The sequence below is a fragment of the Heterodontus francisci genome, chromosome 49 (genome assembly GCF_036365525.1).
Source record: "Heterodontus francisci isolate sHetFra1 chromosome 49, sHetFra1.hap1, whole genome shotgun sequence".
In the NCBI taxonomy this organism is placed as follows: Eukaryota; Metazoa; Chordata; class Chondrichthyes; order Heterodontiformes; family Heterodontidae; genus Heterodontus; species Heterodontus francisci.
In genome coordinates, this window is record NC_090419.1 from 15196954 (window position 1) to 15215007 (window position 18054).

At 53.2% G+C, this 18054-nt stretch overlaps 1 pseudogene; it reads left to right on the forward strand.

Moving 5' to 3' along the window:
* The first annotated feature begins 1371 nt into the window (after positions 1–1371).
* On the forward strand, positions 1372–2955 carry LOC137358390 (UDP-glucuronosyltransferase 1-2 pseudogene; annotated as a pseudogene).
* The last annotated feature ends 15099 nt before the right edge of the window (positions 2956–18054 follow it).

An 18054-nucleotide genomic window follows, 5' to 3' on the forward strand; every position in this document is an offset into this window, starting at 1 on the left:
GGCCAGTCGCTGGTGTGCGTTTGGACCCTGCAGGGATACCTGTACATCGAGCGTCCTCCCAGATGGTGTGCGCTGGTAACGTATTTTTTCCACCAGGGCACTGCCTTCAAGACGACACGCAGATCCCAGTGGAGAACATTCGCCACGCCTCTCAGAGGGTGTTGCCTGTCTTTTACCGGGATCTATTCAGGGTTTGGAACATGGTTGCCTCTCGTCAGAACGCTCCCCCGCCAGCGGAAGAGAGCAACTTGGCTGTCCGGGCGGCCGGCTCCGGGGACGGACTGACGGGCGGAAGAGTAGCTGAAGCCCCTGTGACACCCCTCACTGCGGGTGACGAGGGGGCTCGGGAAGGCAGAGCGTTCCCAGCCAAGTGGAACCCCACTCGGCCGGAACTGCTCATCAGACCCAGGCCCCGAAATCTCCTCCAGAGCTGGACCCGCACAACCCGAGCCGCCTCTCGGAAATGCCCTCCATGCCATTCCACGCCCGGACTGGTTTCCTGTACGGGCTGCTCCTGCACACTCTCCATTTCCCTTCCTTGTCAGCTGGCCGGACACGCCCTGGCGGCCCATGTTGCCATCTGGAGGCGAGGGGAAACCCTGATGGAGGGCTCTCTACGCGGGAGTCTTCCCCCTTTACATCGGGGACCTGGGATGGAGGGTGCTGCACAGAGCAGTCCCGTGCAATAGGCTTTTAAGTAGGTTCACGGACTCCCAGGCCGCCTGTACTTTCTGCGGCCTGGACGAGTCCATGTTCCACGTATATATGGAGTGTGCGAGGTTGCAGCCCCTATTTGAGTATCTGAAGGGGCTGCTCCTCAAATTCTGGCTACACTTCAGTCCCACGCTCCTGATCTTTGGGCACCCGGTGCGGAGGGGCTTGGGTCGGGAGGAGGATCTCGTCGGTCTGCTCCTGGGCCTGGCCAAGGTGGCAATTCACAGGTCCAGGCTGCGGGCCGTCGGGGGGGGGGGGGGGGGGGGGGGGGGGGTCCGTCCTCCCCGTTTGCCTGCCCCTCTTCCGCGGTTACGTTTGCGCCCGGGTCTCCCTGGAGAAGGAGCATGCGGTGTCCGCCGGTACGCTTGAGGCCTTCCGCGACCGGTGGGCACCGCAGGGACTGGAGTGCATCGTCGACGCCGAGAATGGCATTTTAATTTGAGTTTTTGGTTTATTTATCTGTTTTTAATTTTATAAAATGTATATAAAGGGGGCCTGGGGAATAAAGGCCCCCTCAACAAAATTAGATAAAAGGGGCCTAGGGTATAAAAGACACTGTCAAAAAAAAAGGTAACTCTGCTTTTTTTTTAAATTGACCACAGGGTTTAAGCACCGCTGAGAATGACTCACTGGAGACTGGATGACCGGGCATCTTGGTTGAAGATTTCTGCTCTTCTGGCAATACAAGTCTTGTGGTTTTCAGGTGCCCACTGTGCCAACATTTTAGTGGTGCCCGTGGACGGTAGTCACTGGATTAACATGAAGGTGCTGGTCAGGAAGCTGCACGCCCATGGGCATAACATCAGTGTCCTGCGGTCTTCCAGCAGCTGGTACATCTCTGAGAAGCCCGAGCTCTACCACTCTATCACCATCCAGATGAAGCAAAAGATGGGCATCCTGGAGGACCACGAGATGTTCTCCCAGTTCGTAGTAAACTCGCTTGAGAATTTCAGGGGCGGCCAGACACTGCTGGCATTTGTCCGCAACACGCAGGCCATCCGCGATATGCTATGGGAGACTCACCGTCACCACCGGGAGCTCATCACCCTGCTATTCGAGAAACGGGAGCTGCTGGGTCAGCTCAAAGATGCTGGATTTGAGCTCGTGCTCACTGATCCCTTCATCCCCGTTGGCGTGATGCTAGCCCACTACTTTAAGCTGCCGCTGGTGTACAACTCCAGGTGGCTGTCAAACGGGGATAGCCACAGCCTCATCGCCCCCTCGCCGACGTCTTACGTGCCGGTGGTGGGCTCCAGGTACACCGAGAGGATGTCCTTCTTCCAGAGGCTCAACAACGCCGTCCAGTACTTCATCACCATCACACTGTGCGGGGCCATGGTCCACCCGGGGTACGACGAGCTGTGCCGGCGGTACATCAGCCCAGACGCCGACATCGCCCAGCTCACGCAACTGGCGGACCTGTGGCTGATGCGGGTGGACTTTGTGCTAGAGTTTCCCAGGCCGACCATGCCCAATGTAGTCTACATAGGGGGCTTCCAATGCCAACCGCCCGAGCCCCTCAGCCAGGAATTGGAGACGTTCATGCAGAGCTCAGGCGAGCACGGAGTCATCTTCATGTCGCTGGGCACACTGGTCACTGCCCTGCCCCAATACCTGATGGTCAGTATCGCCGAGGCCTTCTCTCAGCTCCCGCAGAAGGTGATCTGGCGACATGTGGGGGAAGCGCCGCCCAACCTGGGAAACAACACGCTCCTGGCCAAGTGGGTCCCGCAGAACGACATTCTGGGGCACGCAAAGACGGTGGTGTTCGTGTCCCACGGCGGCACCAACGGGCTGTACGAGGCCATCTACCACGGCGTGCCGGTGCTGGGCCTGCCGCTGATCTTCGACCAGTTCGACAACCTGGTCAGGCTGGAGGCCAGGGGGGCGGCCAAGGTGCTGGATACCACGAGGTTGGAGTCCCGCCAGCTGCGGGACGCACTGACAGAGGTTCTCACCCAGCCCTCCTACCGCCTCAACATGAGGAGGCTGTCGGCGCTGCACCGGGACCAGCCCGAGCACCCCTTGGAGCGCGCCATCTTCTGGATCGAGTTTGCCATGAGGCACGGGGGGGCCACCCACCTGCAGGCCGCCTCCTACAGCCTGCCCTGGTACGTTTACTACAGCCTGGATATTGGGGCCTTCGTGGCACTTGTCTGGTTCGTCCTGGCTACCCTCGCGCTCCTGGGCCTCAGGAAGCTTCACCGAGCTGTGAGGAAGAGAAAAGAGAAAGTGGCCTAAGGCTAAGGTTGGGGAGGGGGTAGCTGGTGGTGGTGGGGGGGGGGGGGGGGGGGTGGTGATGCCATACCTGGTTGAACAGCAACCTTGCTTTTCCCAGGCCAACGATAACTTCTTGCTCCTTCCCCTGCTCTCCCCCAAACCCCCGCAGCCCACTCCCACCCCGCACCATCAATTCCCCATGGGTGGGCAAGGCAGCAGTGATTTTGGCAGGCTATCTAACTGCAGAAGGCATCACCAGTGACCCCAATGCCCTCTTCACACAACCAGGCAAAATTCTATCCCCTCCCTTTAGTTCACAGCCAATCCCTGCTAAATATCCCCTGGGAGTGTTTGACGGGGACAGTGTAGAGGGAATTTACTCTGTACCTAACCCCGTGCTGTACCTGATATAAGATATCCATTACTTTAATTTAGACAGAAGATTTACCTCAATGCTTTTTCAAACTTTACATGTACACAGTCCTCAGGGATGCTGTTAACTTTGCTAATTACATATTATTGCACATTTTGTATCAAAGCTTTGCCAGCTCAGAACCAACTAACTGAAAAACATTGCCTCCTTCACAGAAATCGGGATCCATGAAATCATATTGTGCAGCTGGAGACCCTTCAGCCCCTCACCTCCATGCTATCCCTCTGCAACAAGAGTTCAGCTCTAAGTTTCAGACTTCCCCTTCCCTGTTTTTGTTTCTTTTTTTTACATATACATCCATTGTTAAAACTGTTCTGGTTTCTGCTCCCACTTATGGATGGATATTAGGAGTCTTAAATAGACTTTCCTACAGTTTCCAGTGGTGATTTACTGCCCCTACTCATCTACCAACGGAAATAGTTCATCACCCCTGCCTCTTACCGATTACCAGATCACGACACCATGAACCGCGTTCCATCACCGTGTGGGGGAATCACAGACACAGACCCGCGTTCCATCACCGTGTGGGGGAATCACAGACACAGACCCGCGTTCCATCACCGTGTGGGGGAATCACAGACACAGACCCACGTCCCATCACTGTGTGGGGGAATCACAGACACAGACCCACGTCCGTCACCATGTGGGGGAATCACAGACACAGACCCACGTCCATCACCGTGTGGGGAATCATAGACACAGACCCACGTCCGTCACCATGTGGGGGAATCACTGACACAGACCCGCGTTCCATCACCGTGAGGGGGAATCACAGACACTGACCCGCGTACCATCACCGTGTGGGGGAATCACAGACACTGACCCACGTCCCATCACCGTGTGGGGGAATCACAGACACAGACCCACGTCCCATCACCGTGTGGGGGATCACAGACACTGACTCGCGTCCCATCACCGTGTGGGGGAATCACAGACACAGACCCGCGTTCCATCACCGTGTGGGGGAATCACAGACACAGACCCACACCCATCACCGTGTGGGGGAATCATCGACACTGACCCACGTCCCATAACCATGTGGGAGAATCACAAACACAGACCCACGTCCATCACTGTGTGGGGGAATCACAGAGACACAGACCTACATCCATCACCGAGTGGGGGAATCACAGGCACTGACCCACATCCATCACCGTGTGGGGGAGTCACAGACTCTGACCCACATCCATCACCGTGTGGGGGAATCACAGACACTGACCCACATCCATCACCGTGTGGGGGAATCACAGACACTGACCCACGTCCATCACTGTGTGGGGGAATCACAGACACTGACCCACGTCCATCACTGTGTGGGGGAATCACAGAGACACAGACCCACATCCATCACCGTGTGGGGGAATCACAGACACTGACCCACGTCCATCACTGTGTGGGGGAATCACAGAGACACAGACCCACATCCATCAACGAGTGGGGGAATCACAGGCACTGACCCACATCCATCACCGTGTGTGGGAGTCACAGACACTGACCCACATCCATCACCGTGTGGGGGAATCACAGACACTGACCCACGTCCCATCACCGTGAGGGGAATCAAAGACACAGACCCGCGTTCCATCACCGTGTGGGGGAATCACAGACACAGGCCCACGTCCGTCACCGTGTGGGGGAATCACAGACACAGAACCGCGTCCCATCACCGTGTGGGGGAATCACAGACACTGACCCACGTCCCATCACCGTGTGGGGGAATCACAGACACGGACCCACGTCCCATCACCGTGTGGGGGGAATCACAGACACTGACCCACGTTCCATCACCGTGTGGGGGAATCACAGACACAGACCCACGTCCCATCACCGTGTGGGGGAGTCACAGACACTGACCCACGTCCCATCACCGTGTGGGGGAATCATAGACACAGACCCACGTCCCATCACCGTGTGGGGGAGTCACAGACACTGACCCACGTCCCATCACCGTGTGGGGGAATCACAGACACAGACCCGCGTTCCATCACCGTGTGGGGGAATCACAGACACAGACCCGCGTTCCATCACCGTGAGGGGGAATCACAGACACAGACCCGCGTTCCATCACCGTGAGGGGGAATCACAGACACAGACCCGCGTTCCATCACCGTGAGGGGGAATCACAGACACTGACCCACATCCATCACCGTGTGGGGGAATCACAGACACTGACCCACATCCATCACCGTGTGGGGGAATCACAGACACTGACCCGCGTTCCATCACCGTGAGGGGGAATCACAGACACAGACCCGCGTTCCATCACCGTGAGGGGGAATCACAGACACTGACCCACATCCATCACCGTGTGGGGGAATCACTGACACTGACTCGTGTCCCATCACCGTGTGGGGGAATCACTGACACTGACTCGCGTCCCATCACCGTGTGGGGGAATCACAGACACAGACCCACGTTCCATCACCGTGTGGGGGAATCACAGACACAGACCCGCGTTCCATCACCGTGTGGGGGAATCACAGACACAGACCCGCGTTCCATCACCGTGTGGGGGAATCACAGACACAGACCCGCGTTCCATCACCGTGTGGGGGAATCACAGACACAGACCCGCGTTCCATCACCGTGTGGGGGAATCACAGACACAGACCCGCGTTCCATCACCGTGTGGGGGAGTCACAGACACTGACCCACGTCCCATCACCGTGTGGGGGAATCATAGACACAGACCCACGTTCCAACACCGTGAGGGGGAATCACAGACACAGACCCGCGTTCCAACACCGTGAGGGGGAATCACAGACACAGACCCGCGTTCCATCACCGTGTGGGGGAATCACAGACACAGACCCACGTCCCATCACCGTGTGGGGGGAATCACAGACACAGACCCGCGTTCCATCACCGTGAGGGGGAATCACAGACACTGACCCACGTCCCATCACCGTGTGGGGGAATCACAGACACTGACTCGCGTCCCATCACCGTGTGGGGGAATCACAGACACTGACTCGCGTCCCATCACCGTGTGGGGGAATCACAGACACTGACTCGCGTCCCATCACCGTGTGGGGGAATGACAGACACTGACTCGCGTCACATCACCGTGTGGGGGAATCACAGACACAGACCCACATCCATCACCGTGTGGGGGAATCATCGACACTGACCCACGTCCCATAACCATGTGGGAGAATCACAAACACAGACCCACGTCCATCACTGTGTGGGGGAATCACAGAGACACAGACCCACATCCATCACCGAGTGGGGGAATCACAGGCACTGACCCACATCCATCACCGTGTGGGGGAGTCACAGACTCTGACCCATATCCATCACCGTGTGGGGGAATCACAGACACTGACCCACGTCCATCACCGTGTGGGGGAATCACAGACACTGACCCACGTCCATCACCGTGTGGGGGAATCACAGACACTGACCCACGTCCATCACCGTGTGGGGGAATCACAAACACTGACCCACGTCCATCACTGTGTGGGGGAATCACAGACACTGACCCACGTCCATCACTGTGTGGGGGAATCACAGAGACACAGACCCACATCCATCACCGTGTGGGGGAATCACAGACACTGACCCACGACCATCACCGTGTGGGGGAATCACAGACACAGACCCATGTCCATCACTGTGTGGGGGAATCACAGAGACACAGACCCACATCCATCACTGTGTGGGGGAATCACAGAGACACAGACCCACATCCATCACTGTGTGGGGGAATCACAGAGACACAGACCCACATCCATCACCGAGTGGGGGAATCACAGGCACTGACCCACATCCATCACCGTGTGTGGGAGTCAAGACACTGACCCACATCCATCACCGTGTGGGGGAATCACAGACACTGACCCACGTCCCATCACCGTGAGGGGAATCAAAAACACAGACCCGCGTTCCATCACCGTGTGGGGGAATCACAGACACAGACCCACGTCCCATCACCGTGTGGGGGAATCATAGACACAGACCCACGTCCCATCACCGTGTGGGGGAATCACAGACACTGACCCACGTCCCATCACCGTGTGGGGGAGTCACAGACACTGACCCACGTCCCATCACCGTGTGGGGGAATCATAGACACAGACCCACGTCCCATCACCGTGTGGGGGAGTCACAGACACTGACCCACGTCCCATCACCGTGTGGGGGAATCACAGACACAGACCCGCGTTCCATCACCGTGTGGGGGAATCACAGACACTGACTCGCGTCCCATCACTGTGAGGGGAATCACAGACACAGACCCACGTCCATCACTGTGTGGGGGAATCACAGAGACAGACCCACGTCCCATCACCGTGTGAGGGAATCACAGGCACTGACCCACGTCCATCACCGTGTGGGGGAATCACAGACACTGACCCACGTCCCATCACCGTGTGGGGGAATCACAGACACGTACCCACGTCCCATCACCGTGTGGGGGAGTCACAGACACTGACCCACGTCCATCACCGTGTGGGGGAATCACAGACACAGACCCGCGTCCCATCACCGTGTGGGGGAATCATGGACACAGACCCACATCCATCACCGTGTGGGGGAATCACAGACACTGACCCACGTTCCATCACCGTGTGGGGGAATCACAGACACTGACCCACGTCCCATCACCGTGTGGGGGAATCACAGACACAGACCCACGTTCCATCACCGTGTGGGGGAGTCACATACACTGACCCACGTCCCATCACCGTGTGGGGGAATCACAGACACAGACCCGCGTTCCATCACCGTGTGGGGGAATCACAGACACTGACCCACGTTCCATCACCGTGTGGGGGAATCACAGACACTGACCCACGTCCCATCACCGTGTGGGGGAATCACAGACACAGACCCACGTTCCATCACCGTGTGGGGGAATCACAGACACAGACCCGCGTTCCATCACCGTGCGGGGGAATCACAGACACTGACCCACGTCCCATCACCGTGTGGGAGAATCACAGACACTGACCCACGTCCCATCACCGTGTGGGGGAATCACAGACACAGACCCGCGTTCCATCACCGTGTGGGGGAATCACAGACACTGACCCACGTTCCATCACCGTGTGGGGGAATCACAGACACTGACCCACGTCCCATCACCGTGTGGGGGAATCACAGACACAGACCCACGTTCCATCACCGTGTGGGAGAATCACAGACACAGACCCGCGTTCCATCACCGTGCGGGGGAATCACAGACACAGACCCACGTCCCATCACCGTGCGGGGGAATCACAGACACTGACCCACGTCCCATCACCGTGTGGGGGAGTCACATACACTGACCCACGTCCCATCACCGTGTGGGGGAATCACAGACACTGACTCGCGTCCCATCACCATGAGGGGAATCACAAACACAGACCCACGTCCATCACTGTGTGGGGGAATCACAGAGACAGACCCACGTCCCATCACCGTGTGGGGGAATCACAGGCACTGACCCATATCCATCACCATGTGGGGGAATCACAGACACAGACCCACGTCCCATCACCGTGTGGGGGAATCACAGACACAGACCCACATCCATCACCATGTGGGGGAATCACAGACACAGACCCACGTCCCATCACCGTGTGGGGGAATCACAGACACAGACCCGCGTTCCATCACCGTGTGGGGGAATCACAGACACAGACCCGCGTTCCATCACCGTGTGGGGGAATCACAGACACAGACCCATATCCATCACCATGTGGGGGAATCACAGACACAGACCCACGTCCCATCACCGTGTGGGGGAATCACAGACACAGACCTACGTTCCATCACCGTGTGGGGGAATCACAGACACAGACCCATATCCATCACCATGTGGGGGAATCACAGACACAGACCCACGTCCCATCACCGTGTGGGGGAATCACAGACACAGACCCGCGTTCCATCACCGTGTGGGGGAATCACAGACACAGACCCGCGTTCCATCACCGTGTGGGGGAATCACAGACACAGACCCACGTTCCATCACCGTGTGGGGGAATCTCAGACACAGACCCACGTCCCATCACCGTGTGGGGGAATCACAGACACAGACCCGCGTTCCATCACCGTGTGGGGGAATCACAGACACAGACCCGCGTTCCATCACCGTGAGGGGGAATCACAGACACAGACCTACATCCATCACCGTGTGGGGGAATCACAGACACAGACCCGCGTTCCATCACCGTGTGGGGGAATCACAGACACAGACCCGCATTCCATCACCGTGTGGGGGAATCACAGACACAGACCCACGTTCCATCACCGTGAGGGGGAATCACAGACACTGACCCACGTCCCATCACCGTGCGGGGGAATCACAGACACTGACCCACGTCCCATCACCGTGTGGGAGAATCACAGACACTGACCCACGTCCCATCACCGTGTGTGAGAATCACAGACACTGACCCACAGCCTATTATCATGTCGGGGAAATCGCAGACACAAACCTATGGTCCATCACCATGCTGCAGAATCGCGGACTCAGACCCACATGTCTAGTGGGTACTCCATTGAGAATAAAGCGCGATGGGTGCGGGTGAGCACAATGTTAAAATTAGAGCGAGGCTATTCAGAAGCTAAATCAGGAAGCACTTCTCCACACAAAGGGGTAGTGGGAATCGGGAATCCTCTCCTCGAAAAGGTGCGGAGGGTCAAATGGAATTGTTAAGACTGAGATAGATAGATATTTGTTGGGTCAGGGTAGTGAGGATTTGGGGCAAAGGTGATCGAGGTGAAGTCCAGAGAATTGCAGAGCAGGCCCTGAGGGGTTGAGTTGCCTCCTCCTGTTCCCAATGTCGCCATGTCTGTCCCCCAGCCGCCGAGGGGCAAAGGGGTCACCTTCACCTACAGGTACCCCTCCATGTTCACACGCCTTCCCAAGTCGGAAATATATCGGCCATTCCTTCATCGTCACTGGGTCAAAATCTCAGAGGTTTCCGAGCTGACAGCACTTTGGGGGCCACCACCTTCTCCAGGTAACCAGCGGTGAGCAGTGAATGCCAGCTGTGCCAGTGACACCCACTACCGGCAGAAGGGACTGCGCCAGGCTTTTAAAACCCGTGCTTGGCATCACCTAAACACTACTCAATTAACTTACTGTAAGCTCCTCTCCTCTTTTCCACTATCGGTGATTTTCTGCGTCCCGGGCTTCTGGCCTCCATCTAAGAAATGTCAATAATGATGTTAAATAAAGGTTGCAATGAGAACAACTGGAACAGTTTGTCACACAGGACAACTCCCACAGCACGGTTAATATCCACGCAGAATGGCTTGTACAGTGGGCAGCGAATGGGGAGGGGAAGGGGAGGAGGGGAGGAAGGGAGAGAGGAGAAGAGGGAGGAAGAGAGGGGGAGGAGCAGAAAGAGGGGAGGAGAGAGGGAGGGGGTAGAAGAGGAGAGAGGGAGGGGGTAGAAGAGGAGAGAGGGAGGGGGTAGAAGAGGAGAGAGGGAGGGGGTAGAAGAGGAGAGAGGGGAGGAGAGGAGAGGGAAGAGAGGGGGGGGAGAAAAGAGTGGGGCAAGAAAGGGGGAGAAAAGAGGGAGAAAGCGGGGGAGAAGAGGAGAGGATAGGGAGAGAGCAGGAAGGGAGGAGAGGGGAAAGGGAGGAGATGGAAGGAGAGAAGAGGGAGGGAAGGTGGGAGGGGGGGAGGGGAGGAGAGGTGAGAGAGATTGGGGGAGCGGGAAGAGAGATGGTTTGGTGAGGGAAGAGGAGGAGAAAGAAGGGAGGGGACAGAAGGAGGGAAGGTGAGGGGGAGGAGTGGAAACACTACTGTATGTTGAGATGTTCAAAGGACGCGGATGACACTATATAGAGACAAGCTGTTGTTGATGTTGGAGGAGGAGGGAAAGGAGGTGGAAGGGGTGAAGCAGGGAAATAATGAGAGGAAGGGAGCATATCAACAACAGCACAGTCACAGTCCGGTTTTGGATAGGCAGCGGGGTGATGGGAGAGGTGCGGGTAGACAGAATTTAGGAAAGGATACAGGGAGGGTGGCAGAGCAAAACCATCGAGAGCAGCTCACTCTCAGCTCAGAATCAGAACGGCATGGGTTTGAGAACACACTGCAGAAATGAGCCCCGTAATCCAGGCCTGACAATCCCCAATTCATTATTGTCGAAGGATCAGTACTGAGGGAGCGTCGCACAGAGTGAGGGTCAGTACTGTGGGAGCGCCGCACTGTCGGTGGGTCAGTACTGAGGGAGCGCTGCGCTGTCGGGAGGGTGACTACTGAGGGAGCGCCGCACTGTCGGAGGGTCAGTACTGAGGGAGCGCCGCACAGTCTGAGGGGCAGTACTGTGGGAGCGCCGCACTGTCGGTGGGTCAGTACTGAGGGAGCGCCACACTATTGGAGGGTCAGTACTGAGGGAGCGTCACACTGTCGGAGGAGCAGCACTGAGGGTGCGCCGCACTGTCGGAGGGTCAGTACTGAGGGAGCACTGCACTGTCAGTAGGTCAGTACTGAGGGCGCGCCGCACTGTCGGAGGGTCAGTACTGAGGGCGCGCTGCACTGTCGGAGGGTCAGTACTGAGGGAGCACTGCACTGTCAGTAGGTCAGTACTGAGGGCGCGCCGCACTGTCGGAGGGTCAGTACTGAGGGAGTGCCGCACTGTCGGAGGGTCAGTACTGAGGAAGCGCTGCACTGTCGGAGGGTCAGTACTGAGGGAGCGCCACACTGTCGGAGGGTCAGTACTGAGGGAGCGCCGCACTGTCGGAGGGTCAGTACTGAGAACCGCACTGTCGGAGGGTCAGTACCGAGAGTGCGCCGCACTGTCGGAGGGTCAGTACTGAGGGCGCGCCGCACTGTCGGAGGGTCAGTACTGAGGCAGCGCGACGCTGTCAGAGGGGTGGTACTGAGGGAGAAGCACTATATAAATGCAAGTCTGTCTTTTGGTTGGGCCTCACTGTCAAAAGCATGAATTTCCACATGCTCGATACCCCAAACACAATACATCGCGCAGACACACACCTATCCTAACATCACAGCACACTCGGCATTAGATACCAGCCATTTCTGGACTTTTAAGTTATTCTATCGAAAGATCAGGTCTTTTCCCATCTCCTCTTGCATGGTCCCAAATGTTAGGTATCGAGTCCAGCAGGTCGATTTTCATTGCTTATCAGTATTAAGCAAAGCCACAAACAGCTCCGAGAGAAACCCATCAATTAATGGTTCTCACTTCCCTTACTTTCAATGGAATGTACAGAAACACCTCATTGAAGTTGTTGCGTGAATCACGCCCAGGTGATTTTTGATAGTCGGGAATGCACTCAAATGCTTTTTCCTAAATAGGCTCCTGAAATACACCTCGGAAAAGGATGAGAAAAATTGCCGATTTTTGGTGTCATGTCCCGCTTCTATCCTCTGCTCTAATCTTGTGCATTGTTGCGTATGATCAAAGCTGAGATCAACAGATTATTTGGGCACTAAGGGATTCGAGGGTCCTTCTTGAATGGTAGAGCAGGCTCGAGGATGCGAATGGCCGTCGCCTGCTCCCGCGGGCCTCGACAGCATCCCAGCCGTAGGGCTGAAGACTTGTGCTTCAGAACTAGCCAAGCCGTTCCTGTACAGCTACAACACTTGACACCTAGCCGACAATGTGGAAAATTGCCCAGGTATGTCCTGTCCACGAAAAAAGCAAGACAAATCCAAACCAGCCAACTACTGCGATCATCAGCTGGCAGTGGTATTAAATGGCGCTTACTCAGCAAAATCCTGCTCACCGACACTAAGGGTCAGAAGTGGGGATGTTCACCGTTGATTGCACAGTGTTCAGTTCCATTCATAACACCTTGAATACTGAAGCTGTCCGTGCCCGCATGCAGCAAGACCTGGAAAATATTCTGGCCTAGGCTAAGTGGCAAGTAACATTCGCGCCACACAAGTGACAGGCAATGACCATCTCCAACCAGAGAGAGTCTGACCCTCTCCCCTCAACATTCAACTGCATTACCATTACTGAAGCACCCCACCCCAACTGCACCACAATCATCAACATCCTGGGGGTTACCACTGACCAGAAACTCAACTGGACCGGCCAGGCAAATGCTGTGGCTACAACAGCAGGTCAGAGGCTGGGAATTCTGCAGTGAGCAACTCACCTCCTGACTCCCCGATGCCTGTCCATCATCTACAAGGTGCAAGTAAGGAGTGTGAGGGAATACACTGCACTTGCCAGGATGAGCACAGCTCTGCAATCCCTCCTGAACTCTCCACCACTGTGACTCTGCCCTCTTGTGATAGACTTGCATTTCGAGTGGATCTTTCACGATCTCACGATGCCCCAACGCGTTTCACAGCCAATGAAGTAATTTTGAAATACGGTCACTGTAGGGAACATGGCAGCCAATTTGCATTCAGCAAGCTCCTGCAAACCGCAATGCGATAAAGAGCCAGATATTCTCTTTTGATGACGTTGATTGAAGGGTAAATATTGGCCAGAGCATTGGGGAAGAAAACCCCCTGCTCTTCTTTGAAATAGTGCCCTTCTTAAAAAGACACTTCTTCAACCAAACTCTCAGTCACCCTCCAAATGTTTCCTATCCTCGTCACAGGGTATGTTTTCTCTCATGCCTACGTGATGTGCCTCAGATATTTGGCCTACGTTATCGCCACTGTACGAATGCCACCAGTTGCTGTGCTGTTTCTGCACTAACGGCCCTGAAATAATCATGTCACAGCTGCCTTGTACAATTCAATGGGGACACCTGGTGGACATTACAAAATAACTGAAAAATAAAGACGGTTTTTCCAGGGTCTTTCATCATTACAGGACGTCCCAATGCGATTCACAGCCAATAAAGTATAATTTTCTTCTGAATTTACTCCCAGTGCCACGTGCTCGTGAGCATGGGAACAGGAGGATTGAGCGATTGAACACATGGCTGGAGAATTGGTGTCGGAAGGACAGTATCAGATTTCTGAGGTATTGGCTCTGATCCTGGGGCAGGTGGGAGCTGTACAAGATGGTCGGGTTGCACCTTAGCAGGACTGGGACTGACGCCCTCACGGGGAGATTTGCTAGCGCTGTTGGGGAGGGGTTAAACTGGATTGACAGAGGGACGGGAGACTGAGAGGGAGCTCAGATTGGAGATAAGCTGGTAACAGGAAGTAGAAGACAGACGAAGCGAAGGCAAGCATCAAATAGGATCAGAACGCAGAATAATGCTAAAAACATAGAACCAGGGGTAGACCATTAAGCCCATCAAGCCTGCTCTGCCATTCAATTAGATGATAGTCGATCATCTACCTCAATGTCACTTTTCCACACTATTGCCATATCTCGATATCATTAGTAGCCAGATATCTATCAATTTCTATCTTCAACATACTCAATGATTGAGCTTCCACAGACAGAGACAAAGTTAAGGGCACTCTATCTGAATGCACGCAGCATTTGCAACAAGGTAGACGATTTGAAGGCACAAAGAGGTAAATGGGGATGATTTAATTGCCATTACAGAGACAAGACTGGGAACTGAATATTCAAGAATATTTGTCATTTAGGAAGGATAGGCAAAAAGGAAAAGGAGGTGGGGTAGCGCTCTTAATAAGGAACAAGATCAGTACGTTAGAGACAGACAATCTTAGATCCAAGGAATCGGTTTGGGTGGAGCTAAGAAACAGCAAGGGGCGGCTACCATTAGTGGGAGTTGTTTATAGGCCACCAAACCGTAGTGGTAATGATGGGCACGGCATAAATCAAGAAATTAGAGGTGCATGGAACATGAGTAATACAGTAATAATGGGCATCTTCAATTTACATATAGACTGGGTAAGGCTTATTAGCAATAATGCTGCGGAGAATGAATTCCTGGAGTGTGTACGAAATGGGTTGCTGGAGCAGTACGTTGAAGAACCAACTACGGATCAAGATATTTTAGATTTAGTATTATGTAACGAGAAAGGGCTGATTAATAACCTTGCTGTAAAGGAGCCTTTGGTTAATAGTGACCACAATATGAGAGAATTTTGCATTAAGTTTGAAAGTGAGATAGCTCATTCTGAAACTAGGGTCTCAAATCTGAATAAAGGAAACTATGAAGGTACGATGGACAAGTTGGCTGTGGCGGATTGGGAAAAAACAGAAAGATTTGACCATCGACAGGCAATGCCTCGTATTTAACATAGGAAATAGGAGGAGTAGGCCACTGCGCCCCTCAAGCCTGCTTCAGGATTCAATTAGATTATGCCTGATCTGCTACCTCAACATCATTTTCCCGCACTATCCTTGATGTCTTTAATATTTAGAAATCTATTGATCTCTGTCTTGACCCCAGCCCTTTGGGGTAGAGAATTCCAGATTCACCATCCTCTGAGTGAAGAAATTCCTCCTAATCTCAGTCCAAATGGCCTACCTCTTATTCCGACACTGTGTCCCCAGATTCTAGACTCACCCAGCCAGGGGAAACATCCTTCCTGCATCCACCCTGTCGAGCCCTGTAAGATGTTGTATGCCTCAATGCGATCTTCAAGAAGTATTACATGGTCTACAACAAATATACATTCCTCCAAGACACAGAAACCCAATAGGAAAGCTGAAACAACCATGACTAACAAAAGTTAATGATTGCATTCCATCAAAATCTTTAAATGAGCATTCAGGACGTCAAAGCGGGAAACGTGCAGTCTGGACTCCCCACTCTGCAGTAAAGCCTGGCTACCCGAACAAACCCGACTACGTGTTAGGTTCGGGTCGGGCATGGCATTTTAAAAAAAATCAAAGGACTCGGGCCCGGGTCGGTTTTCAACTTTGCCCCCGAGCCAGGCTTTATCTTTCGGCGTGTGAAAAGGAAAAGATTAGCAAGGACAAATGTGGGTCCATTTCAGGCAGTGGCAGGAGAATTTATAACAGAGAATAGTGAAATGGCAGAGAAACTAAGCAATTCATGGAGGAAGATACAGAATTTCTCCCAGAAATACTAGGGAATTAAGGGACTTGTGAAAATGAGGAACTGAAAGAAATTAGTATTTATAAAGAGGTAGTAGATGAAAAATTAACTGAATTGAAAGTTGATAAACCCCCTGGACCAGATGAGCTACATCCCAGTGTTGAAGGAGGTAGTTATAGAGATAGTGGATGCATTGGTGGTAATCTTTCAAAATTCTATAGATTCTGGAAAGTAGCAAATGTAACCCCGCTATTTAAGAAGGGAGGGAGAGAGAAAACGGGGAATTACAGACCTGTTAGTTTGACATCAGTCGTAGGGAAAATGTTAGAATCTATTATAAAGGATGAGATAACTGGACATTTGGAAAATGAAATGATTGGGCAGAGTCAACACAGATTTATGAAAGGGAAATCATATTTGCCAAATCTGTTGGGAGTTTTTTGAGGATGTTACTTGTAGCAGAAATAAAGGAGAACCAGTGGATGTGGTGTATTTGGATTTTCGAAAGGCTTTTGACAAGGTCCCACAGAGGAAGTTAGCAAATGAAATGAAAGCACATGGGATTGGGGGCTAATATATTGGTAATGGATGGAGAATTGGTTCACAGACAGAAAACAGAGAGTAGGAATAAATGGATCATTCTCAGGATGGCAGGCTGTTACTAGTGGGGTACCGCAAGGATCGGAAGTGGGGCTACAGCTGTTCACAATCTATATCAATGACTTGGATGTGGGAACCAAATGATATATTCCCAAATTTGCTGATGACACAAAACTAGGTGGGAATGTGAGTTGTGAGGATGCAAGGAGGCTTCAAGGGGACTTGAACAGGCTAGGTGAGTGGGCAAGAACGTGGCAGATGGAATATAATGTGAATAAGTGCGAAGTTATTCCACTTTGGTAGGAAAAAAAACAAAAAGACAAGAGTATTTCTTAAATGGTGAGAGGTCGGGAAGTGTTGATACCCAAAGAGACCCGGGTGTCCTTGTTCATGAGTCACTAAAAGCTAGCACGCAGGTGTAGCAAGCAATTAGGAAGACAAATGGTATGTTGGCCTTCATCACAAGAGGATTTGAGTACAGGATTAAAAAGGTCTTGCTGCAATTGTATAGAGCCTTGGTGAGACCGCACCTGGAGTAGTGTGTACAGTTTTGGTTTCCTTAGCTAAGGAAGGATATATTGTCATAGAGTGCAACAGAGGTTCACCAGACTAATCCTTGGGATGGCAGGATTGTCTTATGAGAGGAAATTGGGCCTGCATTCTCTAGAGTTTCGAAAAATTAAGAGGTGATCTCATTGAAACTTACAAAATTCTTACAGGGCGTGACAGGGTGGATGTGGATGGGATGTTTCCCCTGGCTGGTGAGTCTAGAACAAGGGGACACAGTCTCAGAATAAGGGGTAGGCCGTTAAGACTGAGGTGAGGAGGAATTTCTTCACTTAGAGGGTTGTGAATCTTTGGAATTCTCTACCCCAGAGGGCTGTGGAAGCTCAATCATTGAGCATGTTCAAGACAGAAATTGACAGATACTAATGACATCAAGGGATATGGGGATAGCATGGGAAAGTGGCAGTTAGGTTATTAAGGCTGAGCAGCCTATTCCTATGTTAACGTCTCATCCAAAAGACACACCTCCGACAATACGGCACTCCCTCAGCACCGCCTCTTTGACAGTGCTACACCTGCCCTGGGAGCATTTGATGGGACGATGTAGACCATGAAAATGCTATGCATGCAGTGCCATTATCCAACATTGACACCTCGACAGGTAGAAAAGGCTACCAACATTTTTAAATAAATGAGTAAAATGCATAAAG